Source organism: Pelobates fuscus, chromosome 7 (assembly GCF_036172605.1).
Source record: "Pelobates fuscus isolate aPelFus1 chromosome 7, aPelFus1.pri, whole genome shotgun sequence".
Lineage (NCBI taxonomy): Eukaryota > Metazoa > Chordata > Amphibia > Anura > Pelobatidae > Pelobates > Pelobates fuscus.
In genome coordinates, this window is record NC_086323.1 from 97,516,500 (window position 1) to 97,534,186 (window position 17,687).

The following is a 17,687-nucleotide window of genomic DNA, read 5'->3' on the forward strand; positions in this document are numbered from 1 at the left end:
AGGGCAGGTGCGAGCCGGCGGTACCCCTGCGACCGGGTACCGCCATCACCATTTGCCGCCCCGGCCTACGAGGCAAACCGCTGGGGCCGCCATCCAAGGGGTCCATCGGGTGGCCCATGCTGTCAGGGCCACCCGATGGATGTGGATTGTGAGGGGGCCCGGTTAGCGCAGGGCGCTTTAACAGCGCGACTGGGCCCCCTGTGATTACATCACAGAGCTGGGAGGAAGTGACTGAACGTCACTCCTCCCAGTTAACACTGAGAGCCGCGCGGGAGGAAGAGCAGGGAGTCAGAGTGGGAACTCTGACTCCCATCCACCTGAGCCACCACTGGACCCCAGGGGAAGTCACCCTCCTGCACCTTAAAGGTAGGAAACAGGAGGGTGACTTAAATATAATGTGTGTGTTTGTTTGTGTGTATGTGTCTTTGTATGTATGTCTTGTGTGTGTGTGTATGTGTCTTTGTATGTATGTGTGTCTTATGTATGTGTCTTTGTATGTATGTCGTGTGTATGTATGTGTGTCTTGTCTTTGTATGTATGTCTTGTGTGTGTCTTGTCTTTGTATGTATGTCTTGTGTGTGTATGTGTCTTTGTTTGTATGTGTGTCTTATGTATGTGTCTGTATGTATGTGTGTCTTCTGTCTGTCTGTATGTGTGTGTGTCTTTGTAAGTGTGTCTTATGTGTGTGTGTGTGTGCGTCTGTGTGTATGTGTGCATGTCTGTATGTGTGCCTGTATGTTTGTATGTATGTGTCGTGTGTGTGTGTGTGTATGTGTGCCTGTCTGTGTGTCTGTATGTATGTGTGTGCCTGTCTGTTTGTATGTATGTGTCTTTGTATGTGTGTATGTGTGTCTTGTGTGTGTCTGTATGTGTGTATGTGTGTCTGGTGTGTGTGTGTGTGTGTCTGTATGTATGTGTGCCTGTCTGTTATAGTGGGCTATAGTAAGTGGGCTACCTAGCTCAGCCTTCCTACTGGGCATTGCTATAAGTAAGGTTAAAAAATAGAAAAAAGGGGGGAGAAAAAGGTGGGGAGGGGAATTGAGGAGGGCGACGCACAGATGAGAAATCATATTATGCGCAAACAGAGAAATCGTCTCAATATCACTGAACCAGATATCAAATATTTAGTCTCGCAGCATCAACCTCAAGGATCTCATTAATCACTAGTAAAGATAATTTCAATTTACTTTATTGTTTTCTCATTAAACTTGATAAAGTTAAAAACATTATAAACATGCATTAAGTAGAAATAAAAAGATAAATGTACGTACATTTATTTATTTTAAAACGCCCTCCTTTCTAAAAAATATTCTGCACTTGCGCAAAAACTGGTGGGCGGTAAGGACATTTTTCCATCAAGAAAGATGCATTAGTGGACGGTAGGAAGAAAAAGGTTGACTACCACTGGTTTAAATGTTGTGGCTGATCTGTGTATGTATTCAGAATGTATGGTATGGATGTATATATGACATATCTCCCCTCAATAATAAAACCCCCACCAAAGTGCAGTATGTAAATATGTATCACAGAACTCCACTGGAATCAGACTCATAGTTGTGCAGTGTGACTGTCATGGAGCCACAAATCAACAAAACTTACAGGAATATGCAGTGCGAATAAATGTATGACACAGCTCCACAGTAATAAAACTCACAGTGATGGGGTGTATACGAGTGTATTACAAACTCCTCAGCCATACAATTCACAGCAATATGCAGTATGTATGAGTGTATCACGAAGAAACTCAGCAATAAAACGCACAATAATGTTCCGTGTGTATGTGTTTATCACAGAGGTCCACAGCAATAAAACTCTGGGTAGCAGACCTAGAATAATTGTCAATATGTGTAGACTTCAATAAGCCTGCCTCTTTTTAATTAATGCAAGAATAAAGGTATTTATGTTCTTCTACATTTACTCAGATAAAGATCTTGGTCATAAATCACAAATAAACATTAGTAGTGCTCCATCCACAAGTCACTCCCTTTCAGAAATGAATGACATCTTTGATTATTTGAAATGGTAGGAGGTATGGTCAAATAAGACATCTTTACTATAATAGATAGTGACAATGTGACTTACATGTCATGGGCCATTCTTGGGCAAACTATAAAAGGTGGTAATCCAGCAGGCGCATTCTGTTGGTTTCCATAGTGATAGTTTCACTTTTGCCCCAGAGTCGTTTTTTTTATTCTTAACATTCTAGGTGAAATGTATGGGATATTCGAGGAAATACCATATTGTCTCCTGTACCAAGTAGAGCCTTCATCTACTTCTACATACATACCTCCAAACTGTCCTTATTCACGAGGGACAGTCCTTATTTTTGGCTGAATTCTCACTGTCCCTCATTTGTATCTTATTATGCCTCTTTTCTAGAAGCTCCAAATTGTCGTTTGAATAAATAATAGAGCACCATAGTAATAATACTCCCAATAATGTGTTATAAACTACAATAAATGTGTTTAGAAATCAGACTGTGTAAATAAGATACATCGTTCTTGTTCTAAATCACACGTTAGGTGCATAAAATTTTATTAGTAAGTCACCTACAATATTTCATATCAGCCCCAACCCTGTCGACACCCCCCCACCAGTTCACACCCTATTATTAAAGTGTCTCGCTTTGTTCGTTTGAAATATTGTGAGGTATGCTACTATGGTCACAGGTCTATTAATGGGCCATACACACGTACGGTGCACATCACTGGCCTCCCCAGCACTGGATTACTTTCTACATTAACACACTTCTACAGCTCTGTCTTTGCAAAACCACCTGGATGACATGATGTGGAAAATAGTCAGCCCTTGCCAGTAAGGTACTAATTTCAGAGGAAATTACAACCTTTTAAACTTCCCATTAAGTGGTTCCAGGGCACATAACACACAGAAAGCATCCTTCCAGGAACTGACGGCTAACTCTATTTATTTTCTACCTGTCCCCTGAAGGAAGTGAATGAGGTCAGGAATCAGGTAACATGAAGTGAATAGACAAGTTAACTCTCTGCTATTTACCTGGGTCGTGCCACAGCGGCCAGGAATCTACAATATCCAAAAAAAGAAGAAAATAAAAAAACAGTGCAACACCTAACTGACCGACCAGAGAGGTCATAAATTCACCATAATCTAAATAGTTACCTAGTAATATGGGCTGGAAAAAGACTCACATTCAGCCTTTCAAATCTCTCTGTTACTGCAAACTTGCATTTTACAGAAGCTGCTATAACTCTCTATCTGTTATATGACGGTAATGGATACAGTATAATTGGGGATAAAAAATGGCAATGCCATAAGAAAATTAATAAATATTGATGTACAGTGCGTGGGGGAAGGGGGACAGTCAGGGTGGTGGAGATTGTTACACATACAAAAGTAAGTGGATTTCTTAAAGTGAACTTAGAAATGTGGAGAATTGACTGGGGAAACTACCTGAGCTGTAAATATAGCATGTATATTAATTCTAATTTAGCTAGATTGATATAAAATTAGCAATTCTAAAATTCCCAGTTTAGTAAGTAAACCCTTATGTCGTTAAAGGCTTAAAATAAATATTAATCTTGCAGCTGCGTATTTATTTCCTGTTGGGAAAGCCCTCCAATATAAATAAATAATGAAACCCGCAAGTTTGCAGATTCTGGTTGGAAAATATTTTTGTTCGTAAAACACAAAAGCTATACAAACCGGAGAGAAATGTAATCTAATTAGGTACTATTCAGTCGGATTAAAGGACCACTAAAAGACAGTTTATCTCAATAATGTGGTCTGGGTGCAGTGGCCCTTTAATTTTTGCCCTACAATTTACAGAGCTACAGAATTTGTTGGCGCTTTATAAATAATAAAATAGTAACAATAATAAAACATTGCCCTTTAGTAGATACAGTACAGCAATGATTTGTTTAAAATGTTAAATACTCCTCGAGTGGCTGACTTCCCTATGATTGCAAGTGCATCTCATCACTAATACTACTCTATGAGGAGCACTGGAGTGAATGCTCATCGTGGAGGCGACTCAAAAGAGGAAGCGAGTAGCAGGACCGAATGAATCTCTGTGCTGGATAAAAAGAGAAGTAAAACCTTTTTTTGTTAACTTTTTACAGGTTAATGGGAGGGATCCAAATATGTACATGTTTGTTTTCATAATGCTATAGTGTTCTTTTAAAGCAGCATATTTACGGTTTGGGTTACTTTGCCTAAAATATTTTGCACACTTAACAATTCTTCCCAATTTCCAATTAAATTAAAATCTATTAAAACCACATACTTACAACCCATTAGTATGTCCAATACCTGAATGTGCAAAATGAACAGAGCTAAAATGACGGCTTCAGTTTAGCCATTCTTCCATAAAAACAAGGAACTCAATAATGGAAGTGAAACTAAATGTTAGCAAAGTAACACGTGGTTCTCATGGAATTATTCCCTAAAACCAGGAACAGAAAAGCATGTGCCTTATTATTGGTATGAAGCAGAATTTATTGATACCCTGAACTGATCACATGCAAACATAAGTATTGCTGGCACTGCAATAAAATGATCAAATATACATGCGGCTAATTAGACAGACAGTGATCACAAATGTAATATTTATATAAATAAATATGGATAACTGTCTGACATTAGGAACTAGAGGTTAGTCCAGGAATGTGCATTAGGAAACCTCAAATTGCATGTTTTAGTCACACCTCAGGGGTATAGAAAGGCTGTTCTCCTAAATTCAGGAACAATATCACCTGAATTAACATGTTTTTTTTTCTTTACAGAGAGAGCTTGAAGCGATTTCACCAGCACCACAGGTTAAACTGAAAAAATAACAAAAGAAAGAAAGAAAAAAACAAAACAAATGAAATAGGGGAGTGGGTAGAATCTTATTTTTTTTTTCCTTTTTCCCGAAATGTGTCACTGGGTAATTGTGTCACCTGCAGGATAATGAAGTCTTTCACTGAATAATGGTGGAAGTCTGTGGGTAATGGTGTCAGTTACTGGGTAACTGTGTCAGTCACTGGGTAATTATGCTGATTACAGGGAAATGGAGTCAGTCACTGGGTAGTGGTTTAATTCACTAGAATGGTGTAAGTTACATGGTAATTGTGTAATTCACTACATAATGTTGTCAATCACTGGGTAATGCTGTCTGTCAAAGGTAATTGCGTATTTTATAGGATACTATCAGTCATTGGGTAATGGTGTAACTCACTGGCTAATACTGTCAGTCACTGGGTAATCCAGTCAGTCACTGAGTAATACGGTTAGTCACTGAGTAATCCAGTCAGTCACTGAGTAATATGGTTAGTCACTGAGTAATGCTGTTAGTCAATGGGTAATACTGTCAGTCCCCGAGTAATGCTGTTAGTCACTGGGTAATATGGTCAGTCCCCGAGTAATGCTGTTAGTCACTGGGTAATACTGTCAGTCACAGAGTAATACTGTCAGTCACTGGGTAATACTGTCAGTCACAGAGTAATACTGTCAGTCACTGGGTAATACTGTCAGTCACAGAGTAATACTGTCAGTCACTGGGTAATATGGTCAGTCCCCGAGTAATGCTGTTAGTCACTGGGTAATACTGTCAGTCACAGAGTAATGCTGTTAGTCACTGGGTAATACTGTCAGTCACAGAGTAATACTGTCAGTCACTGGGTAATACTGTCAGTCCCCGAGTAATGCTGTTAGTCACTGGGTAATACTGTCAGTCACAGAGTAATACTGTCAGTCACTGGGTAACACTGTCAGTCACAGAGTAATACTGTCAGTCACTGGGTAATACTGTCAGTCACAGAGTAATACTGTCAGTCACTGGGTAATACTGTCAGTCACAGAGTAATACTGTCAGTCACTGGGTAACACTGTCAGTCACAGAGTAATACTGTCAGTCACTGGGTAATACTGTCAGTCACAGAGTAATACTGTCAGTCACTGGGTAATACTGTCAGTCACAGAGTAATACTGTCAGTCACTGGGTAATACTGTCAGTCCCCGAGTAATGCTGTTAGTCACTGGGTAATACTGTCAGTCACAGAGTAATACTGTCAGTCACTGGGTAACACTGTCAGTCACAGAGTAATACTGTCAGTCACTGGGTAACACTGTCAGTCACAGAGTAATACTGTCAGTCACTGGGTAATACTGTCAGTCACTGGGTAATGTTGTCAGTCACTGGGTGATGCTGTCAGTCACTGAGTAATACTGTCAGTCACTGGGTAACACTGTCAGTCCCCGAGTAATGCTGTTAGTCACTGAGTAATGTTGTCAGTCACTGAGTATCGATGTGAGTCACAAAGTAATAGTATAATTCACTGGGCAATGGCAGTCTATGCCTTATGCTGTCAGTCACTGGATATAATAGTTTCAGTCACTATGCTTAATAATTTCAGTAACTGCATGTAGCGGTGACAGTAAAATGTTTGTAAAATTATTGACTCTCAGCCAACATAAAGGCTAGCTGGCAATATATATGATTTCCCAAATAGCCATAATGCCATATCCTCAGTTTTCATTTAGATGGGCATAGGAACAAATAGGACTCTATGCAAATCACAAATAAAGGACAATCTGTTTTTTAAAAATATTTCAGCACAAGTTGCACCGTGTTGTCATTATAAGCCCAACATTTTAAATACACTTTAACACAGAAATGGTTAATATTGCTGGAAGCTACCAAAGCTTCAATACGGCTGGCTGTACCAACGAGACTGCAGATTGATCTTGGCTGAACCTCTGCATGCAGGGCCTGACTCACCTTGCTGGACGAAACCTTCACAGAGAAGCCTTTGTTTCCTGGCCGTTTTGAGTTGTCTCCTTGTTAAGTGCTGCATTGTAGATCCATGCATCATGAGACTGAGGCATGACTGACCACAGAGCTAGCGTAGCCCCAAACAGCCTGTTTTTGGTACAGCTGGCACTGGTTGAGTAAACTATTATATGACGCTTGGTCCCACAGAGGACTGCTAGACAGGGCCCTTAAAGGAACACGATAGCGTTAGGAATACCAAACTACAAAGTGTACCTCTGCCTTAACATTATTGTAGTTACCCCCCCTCACCAGGTGTTAAAATTTAAAAATCCTTTTAACATTTACCTCTTTATAGCGCCAAGGTCTCTCGGCGCTGGCTCTGTTTCCGCCTCCTCCAAAGTCGGCATGCACGTTAGATCTTCCCCGTAGAAAAGAATTAAATCAATGCTTTCTTATGACTAGATGTCCTATTGTATTACAGAGTTAAACTCTGCAAAACTCCAGGAAGTGCCTCTAGTGGCTGTCTAGTAAAACTGCAATGTTTTACATTGCAGCATTAAAGGGACACTCCAGGCACCCAGACCATTTCTGCCCATTGGAGTGGTCTGGGTGACAACTCCCAGCACACTTAACGGACAGCCACTAGAGGGACTTCCGTGTTCTTAGAACACGCAAAGTGTTTTAAACGACGCTGGACGTCCTCATGCTATGCATGAGGACCTCCAGCGTTGCTAAAATCCCCATAGGAAAGCATTGAATAATGCTTTCCTAGGGGAAGGTCAAAGGCGCGCAAGGCCATTGCCGCGCATGCGCATTAGGTTACGCTAAGGACAGCGGGGGAGGAGCGTGGGTGGAGCCTGACCCAGCTCCGAGGGACTACAGCGCTGGATTCAGGTAAGTCACCCTTCAGCAAAATGGGATGGGGTGTGGGAGGGAGAGGGGCACTGCAGAGTTCTGCAGTGCCAGGAAAACGGATATGTTTTCCTGGCACTGGAGAGTTCCTTTAAAGGAAACAAGGACACTGCACTCAGACTACTTCAATGAGATTAAGTGGTCTGGGTGCCTATAGTGTCCCTTTAATTGTATATGCTAAATGCACAATTTAGTCACAGGACCACTTTAGGGAGTTTATTGCAGTTGTGAATGTATATTAAATACTCTCATTTATTTATACACAGCCAACATACGACTTGTTTCCAACCTTTTCACTAAATGTCTGCTATAATCTATTGTAAGAAACAACCGGTAGATATTACTGGCCACAAATTGGCGTAGTCACTGTTGTTTTAAAAGCCATTAGTAATGTCTACCTGAACTATGACACAATAATACAACTTGGAACAAAAATAATCGCAGTGAAACATGCTGCTCTCTCCTGCAGCACTGAAAGGAACAGAAAGAAGAATACAATTTATTGTGAGCTTACATTGACCCCTATAATGTCAAGTAAGGGCTTATCGAAAACCAGCCTAACTGTTTATAATAGAAAAAGACCAGATTTGCCAAAAAATCCACTGCAAAAATAAAAATCCCAAAGCAACAAAAGTAATGCATGCGAGTCCATGGATTGCTTCATTGAGAACTGAAAACGGGAAAGGACTTTATAAAGATCCTTCCCGCAATTTGAATGTACAGTCCAAGCACTGTGATTTGTTGGCTTCAAATAGCAAATAAAGATTTTGGGTTTTTTTGTTTGCTTTTTTTTTAACTGCTTTTTTTTTTTTTTTTATTTGGCCCCCCTCGTTATTATTATTATTGTGATCAGTGGGTAGGTAGGGACATTTTGGGGAGAGATGGCTGGGGTGTGGGTCAGAAGATGCAAATTTAGTTAAATGGGCCAAGGAGAATGAGCATGTCCGCAGCCCTCTCCGGCCATTTATCAAAGGATCCCTGAGACTGGACATCTACTGGCCCCTATCCTTATATATTAATTAAAAGTGCTTGTTGAAATTGGAATTAGGCATATCCTGGGCCCCATTTGATTACGTTACACCCTGCTGCCAATGGGGTGAAGTATGAGGAAGGGGCCAGTCAACACGCCTACCCAGTGTTAATGGGGTCCACAGAGAGAGACCATCAGCTCCGTGTCAGCCAATTACGAGGGAAAGTGTCTGTCAGTAAAACTAAGAGTCCACTATGGAAATTTGCTGGCAATGGCCTCTATTATACTCTATGTGAGCTGTTAACAATGGTGCCTCTTACTAATTTCTTGTATCTAAGAGGGATTTTTGGGAAAACAGCCGCTATAAACTAAAGTTACTACTTAAGCAACTAACGGCTGGTTGGTAAAAGGTACTGCCAACATTGAAAGTGAGCCCAAATTTGCTGTGTTAGATGGCACAAGAAGTAAATTGGTTTGGAGCCTGTTCCGATCACGTTGCAACTGGCGCATGACTCAAAATCTAACTCCCCCTAAAAGAGCATAGTCACTTTTGCAGGCTATTTCTTCTGTTTCATTCACCCCCACGCACTCTAAAGTCCATCCCTGGGACTGTTCTACGGGACCGGAGCTGCCGCAATTCCTTCAGCAAGATCAGTCTTTACCTGTCTGAAACTCTAAAGCGGACAATTATGAGGTGGCTGCCCAGAACAACTTACACCTATTGCTGCTCAGTTACCCCGTCCTCCAGAAGAGTGCTAATGAAAAACAAATGGGAAATATACAGATCAAGCACCAGAGATGACTTTTCCATTGTAATTGTCCCTATAAATATGGGCCTGTGTACCAATAAAGTGCTGTTGTTTTACCCAGTGGCGTACACACAATCCATGGGGCCCCAGTGCAAAACCGCTCTGAGTGCCCCTCCACCACACCCCCTCGCCCCTCTCCCCTTTCCTACCCCGATCCGTGGGCCCTCCCAACACATACTTCGACACAAACACATACACAAAGACACCCCCCCGACAGACACATACATACACACATACATACACACACACATACAGACAGACATACAGACACAGAGACACACAGATACATACAGAGACACACAGAAACACAGAGACACACAAAACACACATAGACACACAGATACACACAGATACATACAGAGACACACAGCTACACACACACCCACATACAGAGACACACACAAACAGACACAGACAGACACACACAGAGACACAGACTGACACACACACACAAAATGTTTCCTATTTCCTACATATTGTAACTTTCCCTGGGGTCCAGTGGGGGCTCAGCATGATGGGAGTCAGAGTTTCCACTCTGACTCCCTCCTCCTTCCAGCTTCCTCCCGCGCAGGCTCTCTGTATGCTGGGTAGAGTGACTGAAGAGTCACTTCCTCCCAGCAGTGATATCATCACAGGGGGCCAGTTCGCGCTGTTAAAGTGCCCAGCGCTGACCGGGTCCCCTAACAATCCATATCCATCGGGTGGCCCTGACAGCATGGGCCACCCGATGTACCCCTTAACATGGAGTGACACCCCTCACCTGGAGTGACCGGCCTGGTCGCAGCTGCGACCCATGCGACTGCGGTATGTACGCTGCTGGTTTTACCCCTTCACCAAGTGTCGTCTGGTGTTTGGAGACAGGGCTATAGTCAGTTTAGAGCTTTCTGGTCAAGTGAGAACTTTGATTAAGGTAGTCAGCTCTGTACTGGTGCTCTGACTGTCACAGATATAATAACATAGAGTAGGTCCTTGATAATAAAATTAATAATGATGATAATTCTATATAGAAAAATAATTTACCCCTTGTGCCCAGATTGCCAAAGGGAAAGAAGATGACATAAAGACATTAAACTGTGCCTTTAAGGATTACGAGAAAAAGAAGGCACATAAGATAAAGCATGTTGATTAAAAAAAAACAGACACCTTTTGAAAAGAAAAAGAAACAAAAACCAATAGAGACCATTTTATCCATAATGTTCACTCACTCTGTTAAACATGACCTGACTGATGAATATGTTTATTTTTTCTACATATATAATACAGACATAACAGGATGCTTCCAATAACAGAGCTCCGAGTTTCTTATTATGGAAGGATTATGTAGTCAACCATCTAACTACATTAAAACTGTTAATGTTATTACTTTGACAAGGGAAACTTATTGGAAGCCAGAGGATTTATATTCCCTTAAAAAAAGGAAAGTATTAGATACTCATCTCATTTAACAGAACAAATAAACATTACTATTCCACTTATTAAAATGAGATTAACCAGGTTTGACAATTTTCACCTGGATTGAGCCTAGCAATGTTCCCGTTTGACAGACGTCTGTGTAATTTCTCCTGCCATACTGTCTCATGGTATGATTAGAGTTTGCAGGTGTTAATATAAAGTGGATTTTTTTTTAAATCAAGTGTTAACACAGTGTTTGACATATATTTGTAGAAATTAAAAGGATATTACAAGCGCTAAATGAACTTTAGTTAACAGCCTCCATTAAAAAAAGGTTTCATTTTTACAGCAGAGTGTGTTTGATTTAGAAATTATGATCCCCTGCTCTGTTCATTGAACTTTAATCACACACAGGAGATTGTTGCAGGCTCTAGCAGGAAAGTAACAGAGCAAAAGATACAATATATATATATATATATATATATATATATATATATATTAAACAAACTATTCAATAAAAGAAGCTGCAAAAAAGTATCAGCCATTAGAGGTGTGGCTAGGGCTTTATAAACAAAGTGATTTAACTTTTAAATGGCAGAGAATTGAGCAGTGATACATGATCTATACACCAAACCTGCTTCATTAACCTGAAGTTGATGTTGTGCTTTGAGTGTCCCTTTTAAAAGCTAGACAGACATATATAGGAGTCAGCTGTTTTATTAACCCCCTTAAGGACCAAACTTCTGGAATAAAAGGGAATCATGACATGTCAGACATGGGGTCAAGCATCAAAAGAGAGATACTGCAGACTTTTAAAATAATAATACAAAATAATGGCTCCTGGGATTTTCTAATCCATGATTTATAAGTCATAATAGCTTAAAGAGTTTTAATTGTTCATTGGGTGAAAAAAATCTAGAGTTCTGGCCTACATCTTCTACACATCCTAAAACACATGGAAAAAACTGAATTATATGTCTCAAATCAGAACAGCAGGAAGTTGAAAGTAAATGCTATTTAACTTTTTTTTTTTTTTTAATTCTTTTTTTTTTGAGCGAAAGAATAACAAACTGACGGGTACAGCCACAACAGTTGTTCCCCGTGACATTATAACAAAACAAATGCAATATAAGACATTGTGGTGGTTAAGTTCGCCCATTTTTTTTTTTGTGTGGACTGATAGGTTATAGTGAGGTGTGTGTCTGGGTGTTAGGGAGTGTGGACCACTCGTCTAGGTGAGGGTATCAGCACTCTACTTGGTTAGCCATGGAGCCAGTAGAATAGAGGTGCCCGGGTCATTGTGGTTGAGTGTTTTTATATTTTGTATTTATTTATTTATTTATTTTTATTTATTTATTTTTGTAAGAGTGTTGTCTAGGCTGGGTAGTGATCTGTAAGAGTGTGTCTCTGCCGGCTACCTTGAAGTGATCGGGACGCTGGTCCGTGGGTGTCAGTGGTTTTGGCTCGCCGGGGGCCATTTCGGTGTATAATGTGCTGATTTCTGGTTAGTGTTGCTTCAATTAATCTGGACTCGGTCTAATGGTGAGGTGTAGTCGTTTAGTGAGAGTTTAGGTGTAGACTTTCGGTCATGTAGGAGCTTGGGTACTTTATCTAGTCTATCTGACCCGGCAAAGTGCCTGCTCGAGGGGGAGCGTCTCTGTGTGGTTGCGTAGTGCTATCCCGGTGCTTCCTGTTGTGCCTGTACAAGTACTTGTATGGTATTGCACACAGGGTGGGGAGGCACACTCTACGTTCACCCATCTCTCCCCACAGACACCTTTATGGCTGTTTGTAAATGAGTCTGATATGTGGTAGCATGATCTCACAACTGATTCTGATAGGTCCACTAACCTAGCTGTGAATAAAGCATTCAGAAAGCAAATAGGATAATTAGCCTAAATAGGCTAATGGGGGCATCATGATTGTACAAGCCACTTCCTGGTATGGTGAGAGCTCACTGCAGAAGCAGCAAACCCTAAGGAATTGCAGCAAATGCAAGAACTTCAAATGGTGAATATATTTTTCACCTATTTTTTTTAATCTCCCTTTTTTGCATCTTTTCCATGTATTACCTATAAAATAAATGCAAAAAATATATGCTATAACGGAGGTAGCGTGCTAACTAAGGAGCAATTGCCATGGCAACCAAAAGAACATGTGTATTTATTTAGCTGTTTCCACCCTGAATAGAACTTGTTTTCCCTGATACATTTCCCTAATGATGCATTAAAGAGACAACGACTCCATGCTGAGATAAGTAAGGTAATAAAAACTCAGGTATTCATTTCCTGGTTTGATATTATTATTATATCCTTGTTTAATATCATTAACATTAGTGCAGGCACTTTCAACTTGTCGACAATACAATTAGGTTACGGAAAACAGGAGAAAAACAGGTCACTGACTCGCTCACAGAAAATCCCTTTTCCGCAGAAACTGGATTTGCATTTTGACATGTTGTCTGTCTCTTTTATTTCTTCGCCTTAATAACGCATTAAAGCTTCATCAAGATTAAAGCAAGATTTAAGATCCACATTTCAGTGAGGAGAATAAAAGCCTGCAAAAGAAACGATGGCGAATATCTAATTTGATTGTAAAATTTTGCTGACATAATTTAATGTCACTGTAACGTTGAGTCGGATAACTATGTAATCAGCTGAAATCTATCCTTTGCAGTTTCCTTTTCTGTCGTTGTTGAAACAAGTGCAAAATATATGTATTTTTAAAATAATTTTTCTTCTTTTGCCGCAGTGAAAAAAAATATATCTCATTTTAAAAGGACACATTTGAAATAAATATAAAAGAAAAGAAAAAATCTTACAGGGTTATTCATTAAAGTGTGAATTTACAGGAATTTGCCCGACTTCAACAAAGATTCCCCTTCCATTGGTGTACGGATCACATGAGATATCTGGGGCTATGGATCACGCGAGCAGCAAAGGACATCTACAGCCAAAATCACACACCTCTTCTAAACACTATCCCGGAGGATCTTAAGAAATGGAATTATAATTACCTTTCCTGGCAGGGTCGTATAGCGGTAGTAAAAATGAATGTCCTACTAAGGATTTTATACTTGTTCCCCGCCATCCCTTGTACTATACCCCAAACCTTCTTCACAACACTGAGATCAGCAAATCTCAAATTTATCTAGATAGAGCTAGAATTTTCCATGCTAAACTTAGTCTACAGAGAGAATGGGGCGGGTTGGCACTACTTGACTTCCGCAAATATTATTATGCAATGGTACTTCAGCGACTGCAGAAATTACATACTACCCCGCCACAAAAGCTTTGGGTAACACTTAGCAGAGCCGCCAATTCCCTACATGCATTGATCTGGCATAGGGAATCAGATGCTACGAATGTTTTAGGGGAGGACTCACCTATGTGTTACGCTACTAGGGGTGATTTGGATTGGAACTCAACTGCAGCTTGTAATCTCCCTAATTACAATAGTGAAGAAATGGAGAATCCTTAAGTATCAATACTGTAGCTTTAAGAAAAGAGAGAATCACTGGTAACTTGATTCAACCGAAGTTTTAATAAGTGTTAAACTTAAATGAATTGCATTTAGGCAATAATCCAATAAGAAGAAGTGCAAGTAATCAACAACACAAAGTTCATTATTAAGTATTTCTTCAGAGATGCATTAAGTAACATTAGTTCATGAGAATAATCTTCAATAGGAACAATAATCAAGTAGCTAAGAATATTTGCAAAGCAAGAACAGTTCACAGTGAATAAGCATGATGGGAGTTGTCCTTCATGAGATTAGCAACTTGAAGCACTGAATGTAATTGAAAAGCAAGAAACAGTTCATAGTGAATATGCATGATGGGAGTTGACGTTCATGAGATTAGTAACTTGAAGCACTGAATGTAATTGCAAAGCAATAAACAGTTCATAGTGAATAAACATGATGGCAGTTGTCCTTCATGAGATTAGTAACTTGAAGCACTGAATGTAATTGCAAAGCAAGAAACAGTTCATAGTGAATAAGCATGATGGGAGTTGTCCTTCATGAGATTAGTAACTTGAAGCACTGAATGTACTTGAAAAGCAAGAAACAGTTCATAGTGAATAAGCATGATGGGAGTTGTCCTTCATGAGATTAGTAACTTGAAGCACTGAATGTAATTGCAAAGCAAGAGACAGTTCATAGTGAATAAGCATGATGGGAGTTGTCCTTCATGAGATTAGCAACTTGAAGCACTGAATGTAATTGAAAAGCAAGAAACAGTTCATAGTGAATATGCATGATGGGAGTTGACGTTCATGAGATTAGTAACTTGAAGCACTGAATGTAATTGCAAAGCAATAAACAGTTCATAGTGAATAGGCATGATGGGAGTTGTCCTTCATGAGATTAGTAACTTGAAGCACTGAATGTAATTGCAAAGCAAGAGACAGTTCATAGTGAATAAGCATGATGGGAGTTGTCCTTCATGAGATTAGTAACTTGTAGCAATGAAGGTTTGAGTAAGCAAGCATTAGTGCATTAATAAATGATTTTGTAGACAAATAGCTGAAAGATATACTTAAGGTTAATATGGGTAGTCCTCCAATAGTTGAGAGATATGGTCCACTTGTAAAGTAGCAAAGTATCCGTTCTCCAGTAATCCTTTATGGCATGCAGCAATCCTTGCATTTGCTCAAAGGCTGGAACGGCTTGTCTGAGCTTGTGGAGAGGTAAGTCTGGTGGAAGTAGTTCCCAGTAGCTGAGCCTGTGGAGCCCGCGGTCTCGTGGAGGCAGCTCACACGTTAACTCACACAATCAATCACCAAGCACCCTCTCTCTGGCCCAGTCTCCCTAAATACTGTCAGAGCTGTGTCAGAGGGGGGCGGGGACTGGCTCCTCACCGCTGAGTGCCGAACCCGGAAGTGTTACTCCATGACACTATAGCATAAACTCTAAAGACATGGTCCACTCTCAGGAAGGAGAAGCACATCTCCCCGAAACCGAGTCCTCTAATACCTATAACCCACAACCCAGACCTGGGAGATGGACTTCCACCAATGGTCTGGCCCATGACCAGTGAGGAGGGGTATATCCCCTTACTAAGAGTGCTCAGCGGAATGGGGGTTAGAGATCTACGAGATCTCCTTACAGAACAAGCGCCCACACTGATGCTCCGATTCCACTATGCTCAACTGAAACACTTCTAACAAAATCTGCCACATAGGCACAAGGTTCATCAGGACCTGACCTGGTTTGAAGACCTCTGCTTGCAGATGCCAGATGCGGAGTGTACAGTATCCGCCACCAATGCCTCATAGTGAGAGATCGGGTGAAAAAGAATATTTTCAAGAGGCAATGGGAAGACCCGACGGCCAGGACATTTTCTGATGACCAGTGAAAGAAAATACTCCTTCTTCAACATAAAAGCTCAACATGCACCCACTATCAGGCGGTAAACTACAAATTGATCTCACACTTTGTACCGCACATCCCCCGTCCTACACCGCATCTTCCCGAGCATACCGGACACCTGCTGGATGTGACTCGGGGACTGGATCTATACGCAACATATTTAGGGACTGTGAAAAGATAAAGCCTTATTGGGATGAGATTAAAAGGGTGATACAGTAGATCCAAGGGGACCTGCCAAACTTCACCATTGAGAACGCCCGCCTTCATCACACGGATCTTTTGCTGGCTCAATACAAAAAAACGATTCTGCAACATTTACTCAATGCAGCCAAATCTTTGTTTACAGCACTCTGGAAGCAAACAGGAGAAGTATAGATCAGGGTGTTGCAGTGGATGTGATCTATCTGGATTTTGCCAAGGCATTTGATACAGTTCCACACAATAGATTAGTGTTCAAACTCAAGGAAATCAGTCTAGATTAAAAAGGTTGTTCTTAGGTAGAACATTGGCTTAAAAACAGAGTACAAAGAGTTGTCGTTAATGGTAAATTTTCAAGCTGGACAGAGGTGGCAAGTGGTGCCCCTCAGGGGTCTGTTCTGGGACCCCTTCTATTTAACATGTTTATAAATGATCTTGAAGACAGCATTGAAAGTCATGTTTCAGTGTTTGCAGATGACACAACACGCTATAAAATAATACAATGTGAGCAAGATATTACTTTGCTGCAGAGGGATTTAGATAGACTGGGGGACTGGGCACTCAAATGGCAGATGAAATTTAATGTTGAAAAATGCAAAGTTATGCACTTCGGCGTAAAGAATACACAAGCAACGTATATCCCTAATGGAAGCGCATTAGGGATAACAACACACGAAAAGGACTTGGGAATTGTTATAGACAACAAACTATGCAACAATGTGCAATGTCAATCAGCAGTGCCCAAGGCCAGGTATTGTCATGCATGAAAAAGAGCATTCATTCTCGAGAATATAATTTTGCCTCTTTATAAATCACTGGTAAGACCACATATTGAATATGCTGTGCAATTTTGGACACCTGTTCTAAAGAAGGATATTATGGTACTAGAAAAAGTGCAGAGGCAGACTACAAAATTAATAAAAGGAATGGAACATATCAGTTATAAAGAAAGGTTAACAAATTTAAACCTATTTAGTTTAGAAAAACGTCGCCTGAGAGGGAATATGATAACATTATACAAATAAATTCAGGGCCAATACAAACCATTGTGTGGAAATCTATTCACAAACCGGACTTTACATAGGACACGAGATCATGCGTTTAGACTGGAAGAAAGAAGATTTCGTCTAAGGCAAAGGAAAGGTTTTTTTACTGTAAGAACAACAAGGATGTGGAATTCTCTTCCTGAAGAAGTGGTTTTATCAGAGTCCATACAGATGTTCTAACAGCTACTAGATGCATACTTGCAAAAACAGAATATTCAAGGATATAATCTTTTAATGTAGGGTAATAACTGCTTGAT